Raw genomic sequence first — 20212 nt, forward strand, 5'->3', positions numbered from 1 at the left:
TCATTCCTCTTTCATCCCTGCTCCCCAGTTTCCTTAGCTCTTGGAAGCCTCTTGCATCTGTAGCTTCCACTTGCAAGCTCCCTCCCAGTCCCATTCTTGAGCCCCGAGACAGCTGTGTCAGCACCTCAATTACAATAGGGGCTGGGGCTTAGGAATGTCACAGTGCCCTTGTCACCATGCTCCCATGCCCAGCTGTGCTGCTGGAACCCTGGGTACTGACTCTGGCTGTCCTTTGCTGTCAGTCATACCAGTCTGGTGCTCAGAGGCATCCACAGGAGGTGGTAGCTTCTTCTTGCTCTACCTGTGCTAGCTTGGGTCCAGTCAGGAGATCAGAACCCTCTGATGACAAGAAATGCGACAAGTTTTAATGGAGCAGGGGTGGGATGAGGAAGCACAGGTCTTAAATATAGGGCAGTACTGGGCAGAGGGAGCCTGCAGTTCAGTGGCACAGAGCAGTCAGGCTTCTTGAAGGCCCTGGGTACCCACATTTTAGAAGCAAAGCTTGGAGGAAGAGCATTGTGGACAAACCACAGCTTTTACAGACTTTCTGCAAGGTTGGTCCTGAATATACTGACTGGTTGACCACACAATGGAAAGACATGCAGGCCCACTGTCATATCCTGCATCTTTCTTTGGCCTAATCTTAGGGACCAAAATCTCCAGTTTCTCTGTCTCTCCCTCCAGTAAAGGAGCGTGGTGTTTAAGGGCACGTATTTTTGACTCTGACCCTGGACTAGTTACTCAATCTGTCTGAACTTCAGCCTCCTCGGTTGTAAACCGTGACGGTAAATAGTACACATGTCACAGAGGTACTGCCCTGAGGATTGGGATTAGTGCATGTAAAGGGCTTAGTGCTCAGCCCAGGAGAGTCCAGTGAGCATTAGCTGTGATGATCACTGTTGTTCTTGATTCTCATCCTTCCTCTCATGGGTGGCCCAGTGTGGAGTGGGGTGAGGCAAGCGGCTGGGGTGTCCACAGCAGCAGGTGTCTGTTTGCACCCTTGCCTGTGGCCTGCAGGCGGCTGGAGTGTGGGAGCAGGGCCATCCCCGTGGCCGTCCCATGGGTCCCTCTCCCGCGCACAGCTCGTGCCTATGTTCCCAGTGGTGGCCACCTCAGAGCCCTAGCAATACCCTGTGATAGACACTGATGCTCTTTTAATCCAGAGGCCACTTCAGGAGGCCAGGGATGGGGCTGTCTACCCAGTACAGTTGCCTGCCTGTCTGCCCACCGTCGCTCTATCAGGAAGGTCCGACTTCTGTCAGGAACCACTAACAGCCCCATTATACCGGCCATTGACCCGACAGACTCTATTATCCCTGCTCACAGCAGCTTCCGTTCTCTACATTAATGATCATTTGGAACAGAATTCCTGTGGAACAGTGTAGCGCGTTTGCATTAGGAGCAAATGAGTTCGCAGTGATTAATGCTTTTATAACAAATAACTCAGGAATGCATGACTGGTCGCCTCTTCTAGGACCCTGCCCTTTGCAAGTGACATTCAGTTGCGTTTCCAAATGAATTCTCCCTGATGGCTTCTGGGAAGTTTACTTCAGTGATGTCATTAGCGATGGGCCATATACTATGGCTTAATACCAGCTAAAAGGTCTCTAAAAGAATCACATTGTTTTGGCCAGGGCTGGGGGTATGAATGAGGAAAGGAGGAAGATTGTATTCTGTGAGCTTTCTAATGTTGAGCTACTGTGAAGAGCCAAGCATGACACAGTAACCCCCTGGTATTTCAAACCTACTGGTATTTCACCTCACGTTGGTATAAATTATATAACCTTTGTCAGGCAGCACATACTTTTCAAAAGAGGAGGAAAAATCTAGTAAGAGAAAAATCAAATATGCTTTCTGCTTCCAAAAATTCTAATAATTAGGCTGGGATTGACACAAATTAGAATGCTGCCAAAAATTACTGAAAACAGTGACTCATTCTGTATTTCAGTTAACAGTTTTTCAGTTCCCCTTATAAACAGTGAAGCTGACAAAAATTAATTATCTCAGAGGGGGTAAACTATTTCCTTCCAAAGTAAACAAAACATCATGGGCTGAAACAATAGTATGTGTAAACAGAGGGGATGGAAGGAAGCTATCTTTCCTTGTTAACTGAGCCATCATTTTGGTAGATTTTTCTTTAAATACCTCATTCCAAAAGCATTGGTTAAAAGGAAAAGTGTTCTTTTTTCATCCTTTTCTACTAAGTTACACCTTTCCTCCTGTCCTTTGTGTGATGCCTACTTCCATCGGAATATCTTGGAGACAGAACTATAAGCATGAAAGATTGATTTAAGTGTTAGTATAATAGTTGCCCTGTAGATTCCTTGGTTGCAAAACAGCCTTGTAGATAAGTACTACAATTTACCAGCCCATAGAGAATTCCTATAAGGTTATATGAGTGGCAACATAGAAAGTAATGAGCACTTATTTTTACTAGCCTCATGCCAGTAGGTAAGCAGCTGCTCTAACAGCTTCCCTGTGTCTGAGGCTCAAATTAAAATGAGATGCATTTGCCTGACTCTTGAGAAAGAGGCAAGCCTCCATCACTCAGGCAACCCACGGAGCCGACAGTCTTCCATCCTTGCTGTGTAGCCTCCAGAGACTGACTCCAGAAGGCGAGGATGGTCACACTCTTATCTCTAAGATCCTTGGAGGTGCAAGAGCACTTAATTGTCTTCAGTGACGTAAAATTCAGACAGAAATTCATTGTAAAAATCAGACGATAAAACTTTAAAATACGTTCTCTGCCTCTCTCCTCTGATTCATTTCCTTATTGCACCAGCTCTTATGTTGAGTGGAGCGATATAAATAGGTCAGCTTTTGCCTTCTCGGGCTGGTCATTGCAAGGCTTTCTCCTTCACGTGCTGTTCCTAATCGTGAGCTTATGTAGTATTGCCCACTTCACGGCTGCTTCAGTCTTCTCCCTTCCTCCGTTCAGGCAACACCTGGATCTGAGAATTCATTCCTTACACTGGCTCTTCCCAAGCTGAGTTTCCTTCGCTCAAGTCTCTAAGATAACATCTTTGGTTCGTTTATGGTGCTACTGGGTAGATATTTTAACATGAAGTTTTAGTGCACGGACAAGAGTTTACTTCTGGGTACATTAAGGAGGATATTTTTGCTTACTGTACATTAAATATATCATTTTAAAAATTTATTTAAAAATGAAGGCCTTCACAAAACCTCCTCGGGGCAAACACATGGTCAAAACATCAATTAAAACTTAAACATAAATACAACAACAGACATGAAAATGGAGGCAAAACAACCCCACTGTACCCAGGCTTGTTATTACAATGGCGGATCACGTTCCTTAAGCTTGAAAACTACACACAGTAAAAAGATGCAGTAATAGTTGTTTTGTAAATCCTAGTAAGGCAATCTCTGGTTTTGATAATATCCATTGACCAGCTAAAAAACTTTACCTCACTCCTCACCAACTTCCCCCACTGCAGTTTCTGCCACTGACTCTTACAGTTTGGGACAGTGGTGATGGTCTTTCTGGGAATATTTTGTATCCAAAAGCAGAGACCATCTGTATTCTCTATGCCCCCTGCTATGTTACTAAAGGTGCAGTTTTGCTTTAAGTCAATCCAATATATGGTAATCTGGATATGTAGACACGAGTTATATTGCTTACATGTCTAGGGGACTTTTTTTTTCACTCTTCCACCTGCGCCACCCGCAGGAGTCTTTTCCATCTCAAATACTAGAGTTTAGAAGATAACTGGATTTGCAAAAACCTCCTTTTCTACTTTCTAGGAACTTAAGTGCACAGACTTATCATCACTGTAATTAAAGAGTCAGTGCCTGGGGATGAGGGATTGGGAGGATAAAGCACGCATAGAAAGAGCCAAAGGCTTCTCTTTGATCTCCCGTCTACCTAGGTGGGCTGACACAGCCCAGTCAGGTAAAAATTCAGAGGACAGAAGTCAAAACCCAATAGTTTTATTTATTGCAGAAGAGTAGTAATGTTTGCAACTTACTCTGATACGCACCACAAATAAGATGAGTTGTCGGATGGGTAGATGCATAGATTTGTGATAAAGCAAATAGAGTAAACTATTAATAGCAGAACCTAAGTGGCAGGCAATACAGGTGTTCACTGTAAAATTCTTCCAACTGTGCTTTATGTTTGAAAATGTTCATAATAAAATGTTGGGAGAAATAGGAATAGTCTTACTGACCTGGAAAGAGGAGCGAATGCTCCATTGGGCTGAGGAAGAAAAGCATGCCATTATTTATGAACTTGTATGTGAAACGAACGGGTGGTTAAATGATAACTTTCTGAATCTTTTATGGTTAAATGATAACTTTCTGAATCTCTGAACTTTCTGTGTGATTTTTTACTTGCTACACTATTGTCCTTTGGGTTAATATGTAGTTTAGCCAACATTTCAAAGCACTATTCTTCTAGGAAGCTAGTCGGCTTTGACGGTGTCCAGCCTGGTGAAGAAGTGATTTAGATTCTATTCAGTTAAGGGTAAGACAAAAGAAAGATCTGGGCTCTTGAGAGCCTGCAGTCAGGAATATATCTGCCTCTTCCCATTCTTCTCCTCTCTGTCCCTGCCTCTCCAAAGCACCAAACCCCTTCCTCTAATTTAACTCTCTCCAGCAATAACAACACCCTAGACACCAGCTGTAATCAGTGACTCATTTCTTTCCTTCTCAATCCAAACTTGATTCACTTTCCTCCTCAGATGCTTCCCATAGCTGTCTATTCTTTTATCTTCCCCAGCATCACCTCCCTAGCTTTCTTCTATTTTGGTCCATACTCAACATTGCAATTAGACCAACCTTCTTCAAACAAGTTTCATGTTACTACTCCCCCCAAAACCTTCTGTGGCTCCCTGTTGCCTCAGTCCACTGTCTACTCCTCTAATCTTATCTCGCTCCCATTTTCCACAATATCTCCACAGGCTCCACCCCTTCCACTCAATCCAGTCTCCTCATTATTCCTGTGTTTCATTCTGTTTCCTTCCCTAGAACTCCTCCCTCTTTTCATACACCTAACTCTCTTCTTTAATTCTTCTCTCCCAGTCAGACCCACGCGCTTTTGAGATGCCTTCCAACCAAAAGCGCACACATTAACATGAGGAGACGTAAAAGAACATCAGGACCCAGGAGAACACTGAAACAGAAACACGCCAACCAGAGGCTTGCTGGGTTGCTGCTGTCGAGATTTAATTTTAGCAATTTCTTTCCAGACAGCCAAAGTGAAAAGAGAGAGATGGAATGTATACAGTTCCTGTTTTTTTTTTGTTTTCTTTTAAGGGGAAATTAAGTTTTTCCACTAGTAAGTAGGCCTCAAAGAAATTTTCACTGTTGCATCTCATTTAGGGAACACTCAGTAATAGTAGGCAGTGCTCTCACCAGTGTCCCCATAGCAAAACATTTCAGAGATCTAAGTTCCATAAAATGATAATATCTGATAAAATTTGAAGGCAAAATAATAAAACATATTTTGAAGGGGATTCTGCCAGTAAGGAGATAACACTGTATGATTATGTAGGCTTCTGCTGATCAGAGCAGTAGAGGGACTCCAGAAATAACATTTCCCCCCATGAGAGTTTTTGTTTGTTTTTACTCTAATTGTGTGTCATAAAACAGCTAGTATTTTATTCTGTGTTTAGAGCCTAGAGTGTAGGTATTATACACTGTTGACACGGAGATATAAAAGCTTGCAGGAATTCAGAGAGTCAGTGGTAGTGTTGACACCCTTTCACTGCAGATCAGAATCCTCACCAAGAAAACCATCCTGCCTCTAGGAGCTGAGCACCCAGCGCTTTCTGCAACCTCTGGGGCCCGTGTCACATGCATGGCACACCTGTGTCACATCCTGCCTTTGCATTAGATGCTGACTCTCCCCTGTCCTTCCTGCAGCTCTTTTGGTTTGCATTAGACTCTTCTGTGCTTAATTACGTTCAGTTTTCACGTTTACACTGTCAATTTCATGTACTTTTTCTTCTGTTCTCAGTTAGATTATAAACAATTTGGGGTCAAAGCTTTCACCTCCTATTTTTTTCAGGACTCCCCTCCACTCTCTGATTAATAACTACTTTTCAACCCATCGTCTTCATTCAAACCTACGTGTTACAAAGTATTATAGAATTAAGCCCTTAGTATGGCCTGCAAAGCCCCTGGTGATCTGGTTACCTGTCCCATCTTCATTTCCATGCCCTGCTCCGCATCCTGTGGCCTTCACCCAGCCCTCAGCCCCTGATTACGCTGTCCTCCACCCACAGTTCCCTTTCCCACCACTGGTACATTACACACACTTATGTCTCCCCTTCCTCAGCCCCCTCCACCTTCTTCTCACCTTACAGGGCTCAAGGTAGCTATCCCTGCCTCTAGGGCAGAATCTGGACCTCCGGCAGGTGCCCTTCCTTGGCACGGCGGGATCTCCCTTTGCTCGTCCCCATCCCAGCGTCACATTATTGTGTTCACCCAGCACCGGCCAAACCTTCCACAGACGGAAGCAACTCGAGGCTAGGGCTGTCACCATTTCATCTCCAGCGCCTTGAACGGTGCTTAACCTCTCTGGCCACTTACTGTCTGTGGCGTTAATGAATGAATCAGTGAAACAGTGGAGTGGGGCAGAAGAGGAAAAGAGTTCCTCTGCATAGCCTGGGAAGATAATCAGTGTCCCAGAGTGAGAAGACAACAGCTGCAAGCCAGACTCACCTGGCTTGGCAGCCACATGTCGGGCTGTGCCCGTGGTTAGCAGGGCCACAGAGTCAATCCCACTTCAGGCTAGTCACCTATACCCTTTGTCATGGCTATAGATGGCGCCCCAAATCCTGAAAATGGGTGTTGTGGGTCACGGGGAAACCTGTGAGAAAATGTGACTCCTGGGAACAATCTCTGGGTGCCAACATTACAGCAACTAAACTATAGACTCAATAAAGGGGTGTCACCATCCCTGCAGCCCTGCAGGAGTTGGCAGCCCTGGAAGAAGTCAGGAAATTTTTATCCAGCAAAGGCTGTTCTTTGGGACGCACTGGCCTGTGGCCCTCCATCTGGCCCTCCCAGATTGGGCCAGGTGTAAACAAACTCCCCAGGTTTTGTTCGGTATCTTCTTTGTACCCCCTCCTCTATATCAATCTGTAATCCACGCTTCCTCCGTGCTTCTGTGCCTGGCTCCACAGAGCACACATGGAGACTTGTTTTTAAGACATAGACAGATGGGCAGCTCTCTAGAAAGCTGCTCTGAGTTGGAGAAAGGAGACTGTTCTTTTCAAGAAAGAGAAAGTTTCAGAAGCATAGGAATCTGCTCTTGCTTCAGAGCCACCACCTCTCAGGGTACCTTCCGCTCCTCTCAGCTATCTTGTCTCCATGTCAGTAAAGGACTCAATATGTAGGCAGCTGGTTTCCCTGGGAGATAAAGCAGTGAATCAGGAAAGTACCCTGTAAGCACAAGCACCAGGGCAGATTTCCAGATTCTCCATGTGACGGACCCCATGATGGACCAGTTTCCACACTTTCTCCTTCCTGCCTCTGGCTTTCCCTTGCTGACCCATCAGGGTATTCCTAGAAGGACTCACCAGCTGTTCTGCAAGAATGGCAGTTGCCCACTGGTGATCTTCCCAGATGTGTGTACTTGGTTGATTTAGGGTTTGTCTGCATGAGGGGCACATGAGCTCACTGTGGGGTTTTGGTGGTGGTGGTGGGGGTCTTCCCAGTAGAGGGAGGAGATGGATGGGAGTGGCGCCTAGAGGTAAAAGAAAAGTTTGCTTGGGAACTGCCCTCATTTGCTATCCATCAAATATCTTATGAAAAGCAGTTATGTTTCAGCACTCCAGGCAATTAAAAGGTCCATAAGATATGGTCTTAGAACTCAAAAAATTATTAATGAATTTCAACTTACATTTACTGTAACCCTATAGGTTTCACACTGCGCCTGGGCTAGTTCTAAAGCATTATGTAGTGGAGGCTCTGAAAGTGTTAGCAGTAGGCAGCACTGGGTTGAGCCCTTGAAGTCCACAACCAAAGAGAACAAGTTCTCATTTACTGCAAAGACCTGCTTCTCCTTCACGCACTTCATAAAAATCCTTCACACCTAAGAGACTCAAGGGTTTCTCCTCATCACCTTTTGTGGCATCCCAAACTGTCTTAATATCTCATAGGCAGTCACTAAGCTGTGTTTTGTTCTTTCAAAATAAAAGTCAATTTTAATTCCCTTTTTTTAAAAGCAGGTAGCTATAATCACAGACTACTTTTTCAATTATGAACAATTATTTTTCTCGCTGAGAATCAAAAAGCAAAACAAAATGAAAACAAAAGGGCATCTGTAGGATATCAAAGAAGAAGTTCTGTAAGATAGTAGATACACAAGTTTGGTGCTCAGAAGAGAAATCTAGCTGGAGAGGGAGATACAGGAGCAGAGTGCAGAACTTTTTTTAGTGGTAGTAGATGAGATGACCCAAAGGGAGTGTGTGAGTGAGAAGAAGAATAAAGAATCTAGAAGTAAACACTGTGAAAGGCAGGGTTTCTCAGTCTCTGAACGACTGATGTTGAAGAATAGATAATTCTTTGTTGTGGAGGGCTGCCTCTGCCTTGTAGGATGTGTGGCATCATCCTTGGCTTCTGCTCACTAAAAGCCAGGAGCACCTACCCACCCACAGTTGTGACAATCAAAACTGTCTCCAGGTATTGCCATGCATTCCCTGGAGAGCAAAAGCGATCCCAGTTGAAAATCCCTGATTTAAGTGATGGACAAAAAAAGAACATCTTGCAAAGGTAGTTGACAAGGAGTGTCAGAGAGTCTGGAGGTAAAGGAAGAGAATATTTTGAGAAAAAGATGTGGTAAATTTGTGTCAAAGATCAAGGAAAGGTATTAAGACGTGAGCACCAGCCTCCCTGGTTTTAGGGACGAGAATGTGTGGTGAGCAGAGAGGAGCTTGCTCCTTGTGTCCCCGATTGCTCCTTCTTCCTTCTAGGCTGACTCCCGTGTTCCTTGTCCAGTCTCCTGCACCTTTGGGTTTCAACCTCCTGTTCATAGTACTTTTAGACCTGGACCTTGGAGCCCCTGGGCTCTGGGAGGAGGTTAATACAGAGATGTCTCCAGGGCTGCCATTGCCTTCTGTTCTACAAACCCCAAGAGTGGGTGGACATCTAGACAAGTTTTTAAGTGTAAAATTTGGGAACCTACATGTGGCACAAGTTGATTACAAGTCCACTTGCTCAGAGCCCTCTCTACACTCCTGGGAACGCAAGCCTGTGGCATTGAAATTCTCCCATTGCCAAGAAATTTGGCTTACTTCCTTATCGTGGTCCTCTTAGGAAAAGTAAAACAGAATTTCTCAAAAGGTCACAAAATTCCATCTCACCAGAGAATAGTAAAAACGTGGCTTTTATGAGTTCCTAGATGTGTTTGGAGAGAGATGTCAAAAACACACAAGCTTTTACTCCCAAGCAGTTTGTACTAGGAGAGCGCTCCAGAATACCCCTCTGAAATGATTGTGCATTTTTTGGTCTCCAAACTCAGGGGGGGAAAGCACAAAGGTTTTTGTTTTGTTTTAGTTTGGTTTTTATAGCTTTCAGATCTGAATTTTCACTGGTAAAATCTCTTCTGATTAAGGGAAGTGAAATGCTGAAATCTCCCCTGGCTTTATGAGGGGTTTTTTTGGTTTTTTGTTTGTTTGTTTTCCAATTCTGCCCTCAACATAAGACTCCTGATTACTACTGAACTCTTAAAACATTAGGTTCTGGCTTTATGGAAGCGGGGCTACAAGAAGTTGCTTCTGCAGGTGGCCCGGCTTTAGGAAGACCAGTATAAATGCCATGAAGCCACACATTCTTAACTGCTTTTTACTACTGAAATCCACGGGTCTACATTAGTTCCTGGTTCATAATTTTCAGAAGGACTGGAGAAGAGCAGAGATTAGAATGACTCTCAGAATTATAGCAGCCTGGAAATCCTGAACAGAAGCCAGTCTAACAAGGTAGAAAGGTTTGCTTTTACCATTTGTCCTAGGGTTCTGACTGGGGGTTTTTTGTTGTCATTTGTTTTCTTTTTATGAGTGTGTGTATGTATGTTTCTTTGTGTGATTATTTTTCTGTTTGGTTTTGCTTTTACCATTTGGCTTGGGGTTCTATCTTTTTGTTTTCTTTTTTTTTTTCCTTTTTTTCCTTCCTTTTCTTCCAAGCCTTGTGACTGGCAGGGTCTTGGTGCTCTGGCCAGCTGTCAGGCCTGAGACTCCGAGGTGGGAGAGCTGAGTCCAGGACATTGGACCACCAGAGACCTTCTGGCCCCATGTAATATCAATCAGTGAGAGCTCGCCCAAGAGATCTCTGTCTCAGTGCTAAGACTCAGCTCCACCCAATGGCCAGCAAGCTCCAGCACTGGACATCCTATGCCAAACAACTAGCAAGACAGGAACCCAGCCCCACCTATTAGCAGAGAGGCTGCCTAAAGTCATACTAAGTTCACAGACACCCCAAAACACACCACTGGACGTGGTCCAGGCCCACCAGAAGGACAAGATCCAGCCCCACCCACCAGAACACAAACACAAGTTCACTCCACCAGGAAGACTACACAAGCCACTGAACCAACCTAACCCACTGGAGGCAAACACCAAAAACAACAGGAACTACAAACCTGCAGCCTGCGAAAAGGAAACCCCAAACACAGTAAGTTAAACAAAATGAGAAGACAGAGAAATATGCAGCAGATGAAGGAGTAAGGTAAAAACCCACCAGACCAAACAAATGAAGAGGAAATAGGCAGTCTACCTGAAAAAGAATTCAGAGTAATGATAGTAAAGATGATCCAAAATCTTGGAAATAGAATGGAGAAAATGCAAGAAATGTTTAACAAGGACCTAGAAGAACTAAAGAGCAAACAAACAGTGACGAACAACACAGTAAATGAAATTAAAAATTCTCTAGAAGGAATCAGTAGCAGAATAACTGAGGCAGAAGAACGGATAAGTGACCTGGAAGATAAAATAGTGGAAATAACTGCCGCAGAGCAGAATAAAGAAAAAAGAATGAAAAGAATTGAAGACAGTCTCAGAGACCTCTGGGACAACATTAAATGCACCAACATTCAAATAATAGGGGTCCCAGAAGAAGAAGAGAAAAAGAAAGGGTCTGAGAAAATATTTGAAGAGATAATAGTTGAAAACTTCCATAACACGGGAAAGGAAAGAGTCAAGTCCAGAAAGCACAGAGAATCCCATACAGGATAAATCCAAGGAGAAACACATGAAGACACATATTAATCAAACTATCAAAAATTAAATACAAAGAAAAAATATTAAGAGCAGTAAGGGAAAAGCAACAAATAACATGCAAGGGAATGCCCATAAGGTTAACAGCTGATCTTTCAGCAAAAACTCTGCAAGCCAGAAGGGAGTGGCAGGACATATTTAAAGTGATGAAAGGGAAAAACCTACAACCAAGATTACTCTGCCCAGCAAGGATCTCATTCAGGTTCCACGGAGAAATTAAAACCTTTACAGACAAGCAAAAGTTAAGAGAATTCAGCACCACCAAACCAGCGTTACAACAAATACTAAAGGAACTTCTCTAAGCAGGAGACACAGAGAGGTAAAAGACCTACAAAAACAAACCCAGAACAATTAAGAAAATAGTAATAGGAACATACGTATTGATAATTACCTTAAATGTCAATGGATTAAATGCTCCAACCAAAAGACACAGACTGGCTGAGTGGATACAAAAACAGGACCCATATATGTGCTGTCTACAAGAGACTCACTTCAGACCTAGGGACATGCACAGACTGAAAGTGAGGGGATGAACCAGGAAGAAAGAGTAAATATGAACAGAACAATCACAAGCACTGAAATTGAAACTGTGATTAAAAATCTTCCAACAAAGAAAAGCCCAGGACCAGATGGCTTCACAGGTGAATTCTATCAAACCTTTAGAGAAGCGCTAACACCTACCTTTCTCAAACTCTGCCAAAATACAGCAGAGGGAGAAACAGTCCCAAAGTCATTCTACAAGGCCACCATCACCCTGATACCAAAACCAGACAAAGATGTCACAAAGAAAGAAAACTACAGGCCAATATCACTGATGAACATTGATGCAAAAATCCTCAACAAAATACTAGGAAACAGAACCCAACAGCACATTAAAAAGATCATACACCAGGATCAAGTGGGGTTTATCCCAGGAATGCAAGGATTCTTCAGTATACACAAATCAGTCAATGTGATACACCATATTAACAAATTGAAGGATAAAAACCACATGGTAATCTCAGTAGATGCCGGAAAGCTTTCGACAAAATTCAACACCCATGGGGCTTCCCTGGTGGCGCAGTGGTTGAGAGTCCGCCTGCCAATGCAGGGGACATGGGTTCGTGCCCCGGCCCGGGAAGATCCCACATGCCGCGGAGTGGCTAGGCCCGTGAGCCATGGCCGCTGAGCCTGCGCGTCCAGAGCCTGTGCTCCGCAACAGGAGAGGCCACAACAGTGAGAGGCCCATGTACCGCAAAAAAAAAAAAGAAAAAAGAAAAAAAATTCAACACCCATTTATGATAAAAACTCTCCAGAAGGTAGGCGTAGATGGAACCTACCTCAACATAATAAAGGCCATATACAACAAACCCACCGCCAACATCGTGCTCAATGGTGAAAAACTGAAACCATTTCCTCTAAGATCAGGAAGAAGGCAAGGTTGCCCATTCTCACCACAATTATACAATACTTTTTTGGCTGTTTTAGCCACAGCAATCAGAGAAGAAAAAGAAATAAAAGGAATGCAAATTGTAAAAGAAGAAGTAAAACTGTCACTGTTTGCAGATGACATGATGCTATACATAGAGAATCCTAAAGATGCTACCAGAAAACTAGTAGAGCTAATCAATGAATTTGGTAGAGTAGCAGGGTACAAAATTAATGCACAGAAATCTCTTGCATTCCTATACACTAATGGCAAAAATTCTGAAAGAGAAATTAAGGAAACACTTCCTTTTACCATTGCAACAAAAAGCATAAAATACCTAGGAGAAAATACCTACCTAAGGAGACAAAAGACATGTATGCAGAAAATTATAAGACACTGATGAAAAAAATTAAAGATGATACAAACAGATGGAGAGATATACCATGTTCTTGGATTGGAAGACTCAACATTGTGAAAATGACTGTACTACCCAAGGCAATCTACAGATTTGGTGCAATCCCTATCAAGCTACCAGTGGCATTTTTCACAGAACTAGAACAAAAAATTTCACAATTTGTATGGAAACACAAAAGACCCCAAATAGCCAAAGCAATCTTGAGAAAGAAAAATGGAGCTAGAGGAATCAGGCTCCAGGACTTCAGACTCTACTACAAAGCTACGGTAATCAAGACAGTATGGTACTGGCACAAAAACCAAAATACAGATCAGTGGAACAGGGTTGAAAGCCCAGAGGTAAACCCACACACATATGGTCACCTTATCTTTGATAAAGGAGACAAGAATATACAATGGAGAAAAGACAGCCTCTTCAATAAGTGATGCTGGGAAAACTGGACAGCTACCTGTAAAAGAATGAAATTAGAACACTTCCTAACACCATACACAAAAATAAACTCAAAGCGGATTAAAGACCTAAATTTAAGGCCAGACACTATAAAACTCTTAGAGGAAAACATCGGCAGAACACTGTATGACATAAATCACAGCAAGATCCTTTTTGACTTACCTATTAGAGAAATGGAAATAAAAACAAAAATTAACAAATGGGACCTAATTAAACTTAAAAGCTTTTGCATAGCAAAGGAAACCATACACAAGACGAAAAGACAACCCACAAAATGGGAGAAAATATTTGCAAATGAAGCAACTGACAAAGCATTAATCTCCAAAATATACAAGCAGCTCATACAGCTCAACATCAAAAAAACAAACAACCCAATCCAAAAATGGGCAGAAGACCTAAATAGGCATTTCTCCGAAGAAGACGTACAGATTGCCAACAAACACATGAAAGGATGCTCAACGTCACTAATCATTAGAGAAATGCAAATCAAAACCACAATGAGGTATCACCTCAAACCAGTCAGAATGGCCATCATCACAAAATCTACAAACAAATGCTGGAGTGGGTGTGGAGAAAAGGGAACTCTGTTTTGAGAGTTCCCACTGTTGGTGGGAATGTAAGTTGATACAGCCACTGTGGAGAACAGTATGGAGGTTCCTTAAAAAACTAAAAATTGAACTACCATATGATCCAGCAATCCCACTACTGCACATATACCCTGAGAAAACCATAATTCAAAAAGACACATGCACCCCAATGTTCATTGCAGCTCTATTTACAATAGCCAGAACATGGAAGAAACCTAAGTGTCCATTGACAGATGAATGGATAAAGAAGATGCAGCACATATATACAATGGAATATTGCTGAGCCATAAAAAGAAACAAAATTGAGTTATTTGTAGTGAGGTGGATGGACCTAGAGTCTGTCATACAGAGTGAAGTAAGTGAGAAAGAGGAAAACAAATACCGTATGCTAACACATATACATGGAATCTAAAAAAAAGAAAAAAAATGGTCATGAAGAACCTAGGGGCAGGACAGGAATAAAGACAGAGACAGAGAGAATGGTCTTGATGACACAGGGAGAGGGAAGGGTAAGCTGGGACAAAGTGAGAGAGTAGCATTGATATATACACAGTACCAAATGTAAAATAGCTAGCTAGTGGGAAGCAGCTGCATAGCACAGGGAGATCAGCTCAGTGCTTTGTGACCACCTAGAGGGGTGGGATAGGGAAGGTGGGAGGGAGACGCAAGAGGGAGGAGATATGGGAATGGATTTATATATACATACAGCTGACTCACTTTGTTATACAGCAGGAACTAACACAACATTGTAAAGCAGTTATACTCGAATAAAGATGTTAAAGGAAAGAAAAAACATTAGGTTCAGTGGCAGCCACCGAAGTAGTTATTCTCTTTCTATTGGTGGAATTCCACATTCGTGGGTTCACTTTTCACAAATACTAACGCACCCCATTACTAGCTTCTGCTTATCAGTAGGAATCCTTGGTTGTGTGTTATCAAGAATCTCTCTCAGAGGGATTTCCCTGGTGGTCCAGTGGTTAAGACTTCACCTTCCAATGCAGGGGGTGTGGGTTCGATCCAGGGCCTCCTTTTGCAACTCAGTTCGGTCATTAAAAAAAAAAGAGAGAGAGAATCTCTTTCAGAGCCACTGCTAGCCCACCAACAAAAATGGGGGAAATTGGCCTTCCACACACTTTCACAGAGATAAAAGGAAGCTGGTTTTCCAACCAATTCTTCTCCTCTTTCTTTTGACCACTTTTCTTTCATCTGGTTTTTTCTGTGGTCATGGCTTCATTCCTTTTCTTAAATTCAGCCTCTGCCACCCTTCTTCCTTGATTTGATGGTTGTTTGAACTCTCTTTGGCTACATGAATACTCAGTTCCCTAATTAACATCTGAGAATGGTGATAACAGAGGAAAGTGTAAGCCTGGAAATGGTTTTTCCAGAACCGCTTTTGAGCCACAGTCCAGTCCAAATCAGAATAAACATCATCTCTCCTTTAACAAAATATATGTAATTACTATGACTCTGTGCTTCTCTTTGAACATAAGTCAGTCACTAATATAGCATATGTCTCAGATACAACAATGAAAAGCCCCATAGATATTTCAAGGTACCAATAATCTCTCTAGAATTTTCCTCACTTGTAACTTTCTGTACAAAAGAACACCTCAAAGTTTCAAACGTATCATGTCATCCACAGATTGTAAAGGCAGGGCTGCTAAAGGCTTTCTCTCTGCCTCCAATGCCCTTTGGTCCCAGCACACCTCACTCTACCCCTGAGGAGGAACTCTGGGGTCAGTCTAGGGCACAGAGAAGCTACCAGAGCAAGAGGAAAAGACTTCATTCTTCCGTGCAGCCATCTTCATTAGGTGCCTACCCCATGCCAAGTGCTGTGTGAAGTGCTGGGGATTAAACAGTAAACATATATGGGCCCTGCCCTTGCAGACCTTACAGTCTAATCAGCAAGATTTTCTATAAACAAGTAAACAGCCACATAGATACCAGTCACGATATGGGCTATAAAGGAAACAAACAGGAATCTACTCATTGGAAGGAAAGTGGAGGCACATGCTTTACATAAGGCAGTCAGGGAAGGTCATTCTGAGGTCATTTTTAAGCTGGGACCTAAGTGTAAGAGCAAAGCCAGGGAAGAGCAAAAGGAGAACATTCCAGGCAAAGGGGACACCATATGCAGAGGTCCTGGTGTGGGAAGGAGCTCTCATAGTTGCAGAAACAAAGCAGAGGCTGGAAGAGCTGTAACATAGTGTAATGGGGAGACAGGCTCCACTGGAGTCTGGAGCATTAAGCAGGGGCCAGGTTCATCAGGCCTGTAGGCCATGGGAAGGAGTTCCCATAAATGTAGTTTCCACTACACTTATTCCAAGTGTAGTGGAAAGCCACTGCAGAGCACTGGGAAGGGGGACACTATTTCCTGTGTATCGTGCTGCTGTATGGAAAAGGTTGAGAATGGAAGCAGGAAGACCAGTTTGGAGGTATTGTGTGGTTTAGATGAGAAGTGAAGGTGGACACCAGGGTGTTGGCAGTGAACAGAAAGCAAACTAGAAAGCAAACAGATTTGCTACATATTTTGGAGGTAGCATCGACGACATTAGTTCATAGATGGGATATGAGGGTGGTGGGATGGAGGGAGGTGGGAAGGTCAATGCTGGTTTCTGTCTTGAGCAGTTGGGAGGATGGTGGCTCCATTTTCTGAGATGGAGGTGCCCAGGACAGGTTTGGCAGTGAGTATAACAGGTCCACTTCTGGACACGTTGATTCAGAGATGTCTGTGGCACGCCTATAGGTGTCAGGTAGGCAGTTGAGAAACAAGTCTGGAACTCAAAGGCTATCTGAGCTATAGACTCAGCACATGGATAGAATTAAACCCATGGGGATGGATGTGAGTAGTTACTGGGAAAAGAGTACTGGCAAAGAGGGTCCAGGAGAAGCCTTAAAGAGGGCATCACTTAGAGGGCAGGTAGAGGACACAGCCAGAGACTGAGGTAGGAGGAAAACTAGTCAGTCTGCTATCAATAGAACCCAAAAAAGCACAGTTTCAGGGAGCGAGAAGTGTAGTGTGCTGAATGCTACTGAGAGTAAGATGGGGGTGGAGACAGGAGCCCTGGGTTTGGCAGTTTGGGGATAGTTGGTGGCTAGAATAAGAGGAATGAGCAGAATGTATAGATAATTCCGTATGGGTCTGGGGCAATGCTCTTGGACTTTGTTCCGTTCGGAAAGGCATACCTGCTTGTTTTGCGTGTGGCGCAAATAGCCCTACCTGCCCTGAAGGAAACTCCTAATCAGCCAACCCCACAAACACCAGAATAGAATAGAATAGAAGAACGGAAGGGATTGGGAAATTGGGGAAAAGAAAAGCAGTGCCTGTGTTGGCAAAGTCTCCATTTGGGGGCATTGCTGAGCTGGGGAGAGCTGAGAACTTGGTTTCCAGTTGGATCTCTCAGTGGGGGAAATCCCGGGTAACAAATAGAACTTGCATTTCACCCCTCCCCTCACTAGTAGGTCCAGTTGCTCTGTAGATCTGTGTGCAGAACTCCCATGTTGACATTCACAGGAAAGTAAATCAGACAATCCTGAGACCTTAAAACCCAACCCTGAAACTTTAATTATATACAAACGAATTCACACCATGCACCGCAATATATAAAAGATACAAACCTTGTGCTTAATTGTTACATTGCCTAGCATGGAAGGCAGGCACTTTATGATCAAGAGCCTTTTCTTTTCTTTTGATTTTGCGGTACACGGGCCTCTCACTGTCGTGGCCTCTCCCGTTGCGGAGCACAGGCTCCGGACGCGCAGGCTCAGCCGCCATGGCTCACGGGCCCAGCCGCTCCGCGGCACGTGGGATCCTCCCGGATCGGGGCACGAACCCACATCCCCTGCATCGGCAGGCGGACTCTCAACCACTGCGCCACCAGGGAAGCCCAAGAGCCTCTTCTTAATTGCCAGAGAACTCTATGGGCTTCCTCTCCAGGGACAGCTGCCGGGATTAGAAAGGAGAACACTGTGCCAAATTCATCTATCATCACAATTTAGTATTTTTAAATAGTGGCCTGTGGAATAAGCCTTCGGGAGCAGGGCTCTTGTCCCTACTAAAGGGATGAACAAAAAGGATGATTTAATCATTAATTCCCTTTTCTTTTGCCTACCCCTTTAAAATGAGTACTTCAGAAGCTTAGCATTTTACTCTCAAATATGTTCTGACCTTCCCATCCTGCACCCCAACCCCCATCATATCACCTACTTTATTAACTGGAACAGCTCAATTAGGGGTTGGTTGCATAATTTAGAGATCTGTGCCTGCAGGAACAGTAGAAATGATTCTCGGGGGATGGTAACTTAATCCTGCAGGAAAGGCCTTTCCACCATAAGCCACTTCCCATATTCATGGGTTTGAATCTACCTCATACCAGGTCCTGTTCACATGCTTTTCTCCACACCTTAGAACAGTCTCTGACCATGGATTCGAACTCTCATCAGTTTTTTTTTTTTCTGTTTATTTTTTCCTTTGCTACTGATGCATAAGTCATACACTCCATTTGTATGTGGCTATTCTAGACATTAAAACACGCATATTTAATGTGGTAACGGCTAATATAAGTCATTATTTCTAGCCCCTCCCCATCAGCAATCCAGGGGGGCTTAGCATGCCTTAATTCTAATCAGCCCTCTCTCAACTTACATTCTGTTTGCATCCAGGATTTTAATTCATTCTTTTTTAAAGTCACCATAAACTGAACACACTGCTTGCCATTGTTTTTGGTATCTCATACCTCCCTTCTGAGATCATTTTCCTTCTTCCTGAAGTACGACCTTTAGCATTTTCCATTACTGAGGGTCTGTGGGTGATAACGTCTGTTTTCATGTGTCTGAAAATGTCTTTACTTTGTCCCTGTTTCACAAGATACTTTCGGAGAGTAAATAGGTTGGCTCTTTTTTTCTTCAATACTTTGAAGCTGTTATTCCACTTCTTTTGGCTTCTTTGTTGGTATTGAGAAATCAGCTATCAGTGTAACAGTGGTTACTTTTGGGGAAATCCATTTTATTAATCTGGCTGGTTCTAGGATCTTTTTGTCTAAGGTGTCTGTGATGTCATACAAGTGACTAGATGTCTGCCCTGTGTCCTGTGTGTCTTTTTTTTTTTTTTTTTTTGGCACTTCTTGACTCTGAGGATTAAATTTTCATAAATTCCAAGAAATAATCAGTGATGCTTTCTTCAGATACTGCCTGCATCTCAGTCTCTTTCTTAGCTCCTCTTCTGTTTTATTTTAACTTTGGGGAATTTCCATTATTTTCTTGTCCGTAAGTCAAATGTTTACAAATATTTTTAAAATATTTTTTTCAGTGTTTGAGGTGTCTTGTGATGTTTGTATGTTTGTTTGTTTCAGGCTACTGTTGCAAAGAATGGCCAGAAATGGACGGCACTTGGGACCTTGTTTCCTTTGGGTGGATAACTTTCTCCTCCTGCTAAGGGTTGTGGGCATGATTTGGAAGGATGCAGGAATTTATGGTCATTATCAGTCGGGATCCCATCAGGAACAGGGAAGCCCATTGAGGGATTCCAAGGATGAAGGTTTTAGAGGCTTTGGCAATTATTGGAAAGGTCAAAGCAGTAAAAGTGAGGGAAACTTCTACTACAAGGGGATGGTTTGAGGGAGCTGGCTCAGAAGTGGTAAATCTCAGAAGTCTCTGCCCCCTCGCTGCCTGTAGTATAAAGCCTGTGATTCCTGGGTGCTTGTCCAGAAGTTGATGCTAACCTCGTGTCTGCACATCTGCTCTCAACTGCTGCTGGAGAAAAAGGCGTCCTCACTTTCACGTCTCATGAGAGTGCCTGTCATTGGCTGACTCTCACCTGGAACCATATGGAGAAAGGGATTCTAGGACCTTGTGTGTGATTCCAGGCTTATCCCTTGCTATGCAGAGAATGGAGAAGGGGTGACGGTGATTCCAAGTTGACAATAATTTGGCATAGGTTGTTACGGATCACGGATAGCACTTTATGTTGCACACATATTATTTTAGGTGCTCCTAATAGCATCACTGAGAATTAAGAACAGTAAACACACCTATTTCAAGCAACCAATACCCAGTGTAGGTCTGTTAGCTTTTCCAAAAATCACACAGCAAGACAATGGCAGAAGTGGGACCAGAA

The 20212-nt window shown here is 43.4% G+C and overlaps 1 protein-coding gene across 2 annotated transcripts in view; it reads right to left on the bottom strand.

The window, feature by feature from the left end:
- The window catches only part of ADTRP (androgen dependent TFPI regulating protein), a 68080-nt gene that overhangs the window by 27341 nt on the left and 20527 nt on the right, over window positions 1-20212 (bottom strand). The window lies entirely within an intron of this gene.

This window comes from Neophocaena asiaeorientalis, unplaced genomic scaffold (genome assembly GCF_003031525.2).
Source record: "Neophocaena asiaeorientalis asiaeorientalis breed wild unplaced genomic scaffold, Neophocaena_asiaeorientalis_V1.1 scaffold427, whole genome shotgun sequence".
NCBI classification, from domain to species: Eukaryota; Metazoa; Chordata; class Mammalia; order Artiodactyla; family Phocoenidae; genus Neophocaena; species Neophocaena asiaeorientalis.